The sequence below is a fragment of the Anopheles coustani genome, chromosome 3, assembly GCF_943734705.1.
Source record: "Anopheles coustani chromosome 3, idAnoCousDA_361_x.2, whole genome shotgun sequence".
NCBI classification, from domain to species: domain Eukaryota; kingdom Metazoa; phylum Arthropoda; class Insecta; order Diptera; family Culicidae; genus Anopheles; species Anopheles coustani.
This window is the reverse complement of record NC_071288.1, coordinates 13,632,501-13,641,254: the sequence shown is the minus strand read 5'-3', so window position 1 is coordinate 13,641,254 and position 8,754 is coordinate 13,632,501. Positions and strand designations below refer to the sequence as shown.

General features: G+C 43.0%; 1 pseudogene; it reads left to right on the top strand.

Annotated features, from left to right (window-relative positions):
* Nucleotides 1-4,068: 4,068 nt before the first annotated feature.
* Nucleotides 4,069-4,685, top strand: LOC131271350 (putative nuclease HARBI1; annotated as a pseudogene).
* The last annotated feature ends 4,069 nt before the right edge of the window (nt 4,686-8,754 follow it).

The following is an 8,754-nucleotide window of genomic DNA, read 5'->3' as shown; positions in this document are numbered from 1 at the left end:
CACTTCGCTGTTGTTCCTTTAGGTTTTCTCACTTCTCACTTTTCGTGGCTCGATCGCCAAAGTTACTCTAGTCTTTAAACACACGACGATGCGTTACATCCGAATGATCTACGTGCACCTGCATCTGGGACGGGTGAAGGTTGCACCCTGCGGTAACACTTGCACCAACACACCCATACGATTGGGCTCGACACAATACGACCGTTTACAGTTATGCGGCGCCACGGGGATTGTACGGTTTCCGATGTTTCACCCGAGACCGATGTTCGCGAAAGGAAGAGATCGCTTCCTTTCCCCCCGGTGGCACTTTTTACGGATCGGTTTGGTGTTGGAAGAACATACAAATACAAAAAACAAACACACATACACACACACACACTGTCCGATGCAGTTCAGTTCTCACGCGGGAAGAAACAATAAAAAGTTAAAACGGAGCCGATTTTCCACCGACCGCACGGATGGACACGCGAAAAGTTATGCTAACAAAATTCACCGACAACATTACATCACTTCGGCCGCTGCTGCTGCCCTCGGTCGAGTTTTCTCTCGCCGCGAAAGCCTTGTGGTGGAAGATTCAATCCTTCACAGCTCCGCCCAGCGACACACACAACGGTCACAATCACGCCGATAAACGCTGGATGTTACCGCAACGACGCCGGCGACGAACATGTCATCAACGAATTTGTCGGCCCACTTTTGGACCTTCGGAACACGGGGTGGATCGGCACGGAAAATCGATTTCCAGAGTGCCCCGGAGAGTTGCCGGTCCGCCAGCCACGCTTACTATACCGATACGATGCCGTGGCACGATGTCACTGCGCTGGAAGAGGAAAGAAAGACAAAAACAGTGGAATCAGTCGGAAAATTGTTGAGAAAGCCGGACAGCTGACGCTGGAAAGACGTTTGTTTTCACCAAAAAACGGTTTGTTTTCGGTTTGCACCCGACCGATGGGTGGGTGTGATAGGAAAAATTTTGTTAGTTAACCGAAGGGACCGAAAAGAAAATGCTTCGGAACTCCGGGAGAGTGCGCCATTGTTGCCGAGATTATAGGCCGTCAGACAATGGGGTCACCGAGTTTGAGGAGAGGCTCGGCGTCTAATGGAGGAAGTCGCATCCCGTACGGGACGTGAAGTTGCCTTGTCTGCCTTAGTGACACGGAATTATATCTCACTGTTGTATAAGCGTTTGATAATAGCTTTTAAGTTTTTTCATGTTCCAGTCATGGAGACAACTGGCGGTTGGTAATTTTGATAATAACCATAAACATTACAAGTTAGTCAGATGGTATAATTCTTTAGTACGTACAATCGGCTACAGAGTTAAGCGGGTATGTTTCTCTACATAGATTTTTTTCTCGCCAATGTTTAGTTTGTTTGTCTGTCATACGTAAAGAATTGAAACGAAAAATTTCCCTTTCATCATAAAATTTAACATAGTTCAAACATTTCTTCCGAATTCTTCATTGAATCACTTTGATTATTCAAATGTTTACACAAAGGTTAAGAAAATTGTTACTGCACACTAAATGCTAAATTAAAAAAAACTTTAAAAATGAACGGAAACAATAGAAATTGGCATAATTATACAAATTTTAAAATAACTTTATAATTTGAATATTAGAATATTTGTACTGACTTTAAACATTTTGTGAACTAGCGTAAGTAATGTGTGGCATTATAATGATTCCTGATTGGCAAGCAATTTATGATTGTCTTTATGAAGTTGGTAATAGCTTATGGTAAACTAAGACAGTTTTTATTCGTTATCTTTATTTCAAAGACTGGTATGAACAGGTAGAATATAGACAACAATAAGCAATATTAGGGAAGAAAAAGAAGAGACGCATAGCTAAAACCAACGAACAAGTAACACATTTATCAAAAATTATACAGAAGATAAGCTATTATGTTGTACATCTATTTTGAGTGCTATAATTTGTATCGAGTTGCAAAAACATTCTTTCCATTTCGTTCCACGTTTCCTTCACCATGGTCTAGTTTTAAATTGCCACGCATCAGATCGCGTTATTTCTTATTTTAAATAATCACTAGATTGGAATTTCAGATGCCTCTCGGCTCGATTACATTGCCACCATCAACGCAACGCGCCGGAACGAACCTCTCACCACACGCGCCAAATGGAGGTGATTTGTCTCATTTGTCGTCTTCGTCCGAAGCCACACGCGCGCGCATTCCTTACCGCTTGCGGCCACGCTCAACATGCACGCCACGCAAAACGCCGTGGTCGTGACCGAACTTAAGTGACTGCTGGTGAGGGTATTGAACTGGCGGGTGCAAACGGATTGCACATTCGATCAAACCAAAGATCGATCGTGTGTCGATCTTGGCGGGCAATGTTTGAGGGCCCGAGAAGTCGCCGCCGATCTTGAACCAGTTCCCATCGACTCAGTCAACATGATCCCAGACCCATTTAAGCACGCGTAAGTCGGCACCAGTGATGCCTTAATTAAATTGTTCACAATTACCGCAATCAATGTTTCCATCGCACGCCAACCGGAGGCCAAGAACTATGGCAACAAGTATCAAGAGCTCAAGCAAGTTGGACGAACTCGGAGAGCCGGAGAAAGAGAACCGCGGAGGTGTCGGAACGACGCAAGAAGATTGTCCCACTTTCGGAATGGGAGAATTATTGCAGGGAAAATTCCCTGGGAAAACACGACCCCCCGGACGACGGGGTGGAACGTGTCGGGAGAAGTCATAAAATGCTTATGATGTACCGGGCACTTAGAATGGAATGGGGGAAAAGGGAACGTGGACAAGCGAGTAAATCAATCACAATAATTCCATCCGCAAACACCACCACCACAACGGGTGTTTGCACAAGTGGGACATGGGATTCGAGATCGGAGACACCACAAGGCAAGCTCATTTTCCCCGCGATCAATATCGAAGGCTCGATGCCACTTCCGTTAGCTTCACTTTTCGTGCGTAAACTTCTCTTAGTTCGCTACAAATGTGGATTGATCGAGTGAAATTGCTTTAGATGTTGCGTTATGATGAGTTTGTTCTAGGTTTGGTTTGGTTTTTACATTTCTGTCCGTGGTTTCTTGTTTCTTTCATGTTTGTTTTCCGTTGGTTGTTGGTTGGTGTTTCTAATCAGGCGGAAAAAAACCCTCCATGCATGCCGCGTGATGTTCACAACGAATGGTATGCTGTTGAAAAAAAGAAAACTTGACGCCAGCATGATCCGTAGAACCCGTTTGGCTTTACACCTCCTGCACACCGGTTCCCACGCCCACCACCACCACCACCCAAGATGTTTGATCGGGCAAGATAAGCGTCGTGTTTTATTGTGTTTGCCGAGAGATGATGCTCCCGTAATTCACTACACTATTTTTTCCCCCATGGAAGTAGGAAGCATATGTTCGTAGGATGTATGTAGGAAAAAAAAACCTATGAAGACCCGTGTACATGACGTGTAAAACATGTCGGGCCGGAATTATGCAACGGCGCGACTCGTCCGAGGGCACATCTTCTCGTCGCTACCGTGGCGCTATTGGTGTGTTGCTTCGTCGATCGCCTTGTGTCGTTAGCGTCTTGTGCGGTAGAAATGGTTGGCCGTCTTCGACAGGCGTGTTGTTTTCTTGTGTGCAACCGCTCATTACATCAATTACAATTACGGAAAACCGTGCGCGGAAGGATGGGAACCGGGACGCAGTGGTGCCGGTGGAATTTTTATGCCATTCAACCCCAAGAACAATGTTGACTAACAAAACAGTCTTGGAGAGAATCGGGAATTTGTGTCGGGCTTCTTTGCGTGACACGTAATGGTACCTATCGCGAAAGTAGTTGATAAAATTTACCAACCCGTTTGATTATATCGACCGATAAATTTATCTACTCGAATTGGTATCGCGAATGTATTCATCTGAGCAGTCGGTAAAATTATAACAACCCATAAAAATACCTATCGAGTAGTTTCGCCGTCTGTCAAATTACCATGGAAACCTAGAGTTTGTTTACTTTTAACAACGTTACAATTAGTGCGACTTCTATCCTATCGAGAAGCATTTTAGTTCGTGAAGCATCCAAAACATTTGAATAATAAATTTATTATTCTTTTTAAATGATGCGGAGAATGAAGAGGAGATAAATCTAGCAGCATACCGTACGCGATTGAAGAAGGATTTTGATCCGTTTGAATTATCGGATAAAACGTAAGCGTATTGGCTCAACAATCGTTGCCACTGTTTTAACATGTTCCTTTTTCAGCTTCATTAACAATTACCGAGTTCCGAAGAGGCTGTTTGAAGAAATTCTTGCCATAGTGGAACTAGCATAAGCATAAGCGTGGGTTATCGGCGGAAGAAAAATTGGGAACAAAACTGTGATTTTTTGCACAAGGGTCGTACCAACAAGGTATTGGTAACGATTTTACTATGGCAGTTGCCCAATCTACTTTTTCTAAAACGCTAGATCAAACTCTAGCCGCGTTGGAACGTGACATAGCGTATTTCATAACGTTATTTGACTGCCGACGAAAAAGCAGACGCCAGGAGATTTTTTTGTAAAAAATTACCTGTCCTTGTGTAGTGATGTGCATCGATGGAACTCAAATCAGAATTGTCGCACTTTACGACAACCCAATTGAATATTTGAATAGAAAAGGGGTTTACAGTTTAAACGCTTTAATGGTAAATATTAAATTTAACACTTCTTTATAAAATGCTTAATGATAATGATCTACTCGATATGTGACCACAGGCAAATGATCCTATTTGTAGATAATACAATACAAGCCCAATATCTTCATACTTAGAAAAAAAATGAAACAGTGGTGACCGAACGATGAAGCTGTTGGGTTTGTATATTTACATATGACATTCTTGTACCCAATATTAATGATTTTTTTAAATTGTTGTTTAGGGGACTCTGCTTATCCTTTAAAACCATGGATGATTAAGCAACGAATATTTCTATTTCTTTCTTATACATTCACGTACTTTTTTCTATCAAGTTTTTGACCTGCCATAGTTCTAAGGTTGTCTTAGAGTGGTACAGGGCCAATAAGATTCATTTTGTACCAAAACCAAATTTCCCACAGCTTCGCCCCAATGAAAAATACTGGGCAATCACAAAACTTTGTCTTAGGCGAAGTGGTGTAACAGTTAGAGATGTTCTTGGCAAGAAGGAAGTGAACGGAAATTGCGAAAACGGTGTCTCCTTCCACGATACGGGCGCTAATGCAGGAACCAAAAAACAAAATACGTGAATCTATAAGAACAGGGAACACAATGCATAACTGTACAAAAGAAAAATACTCATTTTTTTTTACCGTTGAAATTTTTTGGAACCTCAAATTAATATACTTAATGAATTTTTGAAATTATAAAATCGATCCGACATCACTATAAAATGAAAATTGGTCCGAAGTACGAGAAATACGGAACGTTTGAGGGGTATCGACCAACAACGGCAAATAAAAATAATTTAAATTTGTTTAAAAACGTTTATTTTAGCAAAACGGTAGAAAATTACTATTTCTAGGCATTCTAAAAGTTTCACGCCGATACGACAATCCAATCAATTGTTTTTTGAATATAAAACTACAATAACTACCCGTGTAGGCAGTTAAATAAAAAAACAAATTTTAAAACAAAAAAAAATTTCACCAGAAAAATAAATTTTTTGATGGGCTAAAGATAATAAGAGAGCAAAAAATTAACACAGAATAACATTTTTACATTTTTTAAAATAAATCTTTCCACGGTCAACAGCTCTTTTCAGTATATCGGATGGGTTGAGGCAGTAGTTAAATATATCGGTCGATATAAAAAAAATGTTTCGTTCGCGATGCAAATTAAAGACTTTTTTAACAACTGCTCGATTTTTTCCCCACGATTTGTACGGTAGCCATGGCAATTGTACACGCGTTTTTACGGGTTGATAAATTTGATGCGTTGCGATACCATTCCGCCATTACTGTCATTATATCGGTCGATATGTTTATCGACCGGTTGTTAACTTGGTTCGCGATAGGTACCAATGTGAGGTAAGACATAATTCATTGGGAATAAAATAATCGTTTAATATAACGTTACTGCCTCAGTGTCTTTATTTTATTTTCAACCAAATGTCAAACCAATGTTCAATACCGATTATCGACGACTGTTTGTTTCAATAAATGATTTGACAAAAAAAAGGCACACATTCCTGGGCAAACAATTAATTCAACACGGAATTGTTTTTCTCGACACAACAAGATAACTTTAATTTGTGACAATTAGATACATCAATGAAGCAAGCAAAAAAGGAAGGAAAATCCCACCTTGCAGACCCGTTCAAGCGGATCGGTATTTTCCACGCATTGTTGCTCCAGTCGCTTAATGCGATTATAGCAGCATCCTATTACCCGGTTCGGCCGGGTGACCCACAAACCGGTGAGCCGATATCACATTTCCATGTTCCGAGACTTATTTCACCTTTTTTATCGTATTTCTGTTCCTCAGCTCCATACCGTTTATTTCCTCCAGTGTGAAAACTTCCGTGGAAAGTGTGCATACGCTCCGGTATGCTTCATTAGCGCGGCATCATCTCACGCAGGTCATGATCGGTTATGCTCGTTGGCGCTTCCCGCAAATAGTCGCTCCGAAATAAAAGGGGAAAAGTCGAAACGAAAGCGACCTATCGGGAGTGAACGTCGACGGGCATCAGGCAAATTGATTTACATTGGCCAATAAACCCGATCTCCGCTCGTTCGGGGTGTTTTGAATTTTAAAAACCGATTTTCCAACATTTTGTGTTCCCCCGGTTTCCCCCCTCTCCAACCGGGCGGCGCTCATAAAGCGACCCGAGCAGGTAAATTAATCATCGGAAGCTGAATTTGACTCATCGTTTATGGCGTAATGATATGGTGATCGATTCGGCTCGATTTCCGCGTGCAATCACGTATGCTGACCGTGTGAATGAGAGTGTGCGAAATGGAGAAGAGGAAAAATAACAAAAAAAAAAGAAGAAGAAGAAAACCCCACGCTACTAAACAATATGGGATACTTTGCATTTACCACGTTTCGATACACATTATGGCGGATTTCTTTCCCCCACCTCTGTCTTCGCTTCTCCGGCCCGGGACCGAGCGTCAGGCGAATGGGGTAATTAGTTAAGTGTTACGGGTCCGACTTTTGGAGCAACAATTATGATGCAACGTGCGCGAGGGCTCGAACAGCGGGGGTGCGGAGCCACGCTTTCCCATTGCGCGTCATCGCGGCTGGAAGAAGAATTGGTCCATCGTTTCCATCAATCGATTGACGCCACGCTGGAGGGAGGCTTCTAAACGGTTCATCGTTTTCCATCGACTGACCCCAACGGCCCTTTCCGCGGTGCACGGGGATGTGTGCAAATTGTGCAACTTGTTAATCGACCTCCCTGGACCATCATCTTCCATCGAGTCATGAAATCACGTGGCGTGACGAACGCGGCCCGGCCGAAAAATGTGTGTATAAATTAAGCCACATTTCGCATTCACCGCGGTACGAGGGAGGAACGAGGAGCAAGCAAGGGACGGGCAGGCCGCCAAAGGAGTCGGTAAGGTTCAGTGTGCGTGACCAAGATCGCTGAACTGCCGGCTGGCGGGGAAAACGAAGGCCCCGGAGATGAGTGTGCCAAATCGACACCTGGGGTGGCATAATTACGGCGCCATTTTGTTCAAGAACATCTCCCCGAGCTCGGTAAGGTTCAGGTTGGAAAGGTTTGGGTTGGGTAGAAAATTACGAAAGAATAGATTAAATTTTCGATATACTCATTTTCACGCGTGGGCCGGAAAAAAGGGGTAGAAAACGGCTGGCGGACGTGATCGATACTTGATCGGGCGGCACAGATTGGAGTTTCCCGCACGCATCGGTCGCCCATCTTCTGCTCGGGACGGTGGAAAAACGCTGGGGAATTCGTATGGCGAAGCAAAACCGCAGAACGTTCGTTGCTGTTTCAGTGGAAGGCACAACTAATCGAATCTATTCTCTTTCCGTTATCATTTTCCTTTGCACGGGAAGCTGGTGGTAATGAGTTTTCCACCCCACCCGTCCTTGTGGCCAGCAGATTGACAACCTTGAGAACGTGTGCGCGCGAGTGGAGATGAGAATCAATGGAACGCGTTTTCGGCTGAAGGTTTTTCGATTTCTTACTTTCTGTGCAGCAGAGCGGAAAACGTTGAGAATACATTCTGTGATGTACTATATTAGTTTCATATTCAATTCAATCCTATGAAACCTAGAAGGCAATTAAAACAATTTTCTGAGATAGTTTAGATGTTTTTTAATTAATGTCTTTTGGTAAACACCAAAATAAGTCGGACCTTTTTCTTGACAAAAATTGAGCTTTATCTGCGAAATATGTTAACATGATCGTTCCTTTTAGTCCACATTTTTCTTGGTTGTAAAGAGTACACAAAACTATAGAACAGTTTTAGTTACTTTCAACCAGTGGCTAACCGTAAATCCGTCCCTCATTAGACGGGTTTGCGGTAAATGACCGCAGTTCGGTTGTATCACCTAGCGGCAATCTTTCATGTTTTCCAAGCGCAACCCGGAAAAGGTAGAACTTTAGAGTGTGTGTTCTGTTTCGGTGAAAGCCACTGCTCGGTGGAAGCAAACAGAGGTGTCGTTTCGGAAGGTGAGGATGTCTTAAAATTCTATTGTTTTCTCTTCTTCATCCCCTGGAGGGCGGCCTGGCGGGTTCGTGTTCTAAGCCCGCGTCGATGTCATTGTTCCCTCGCGGTACGGGAACATCCCACGGTCG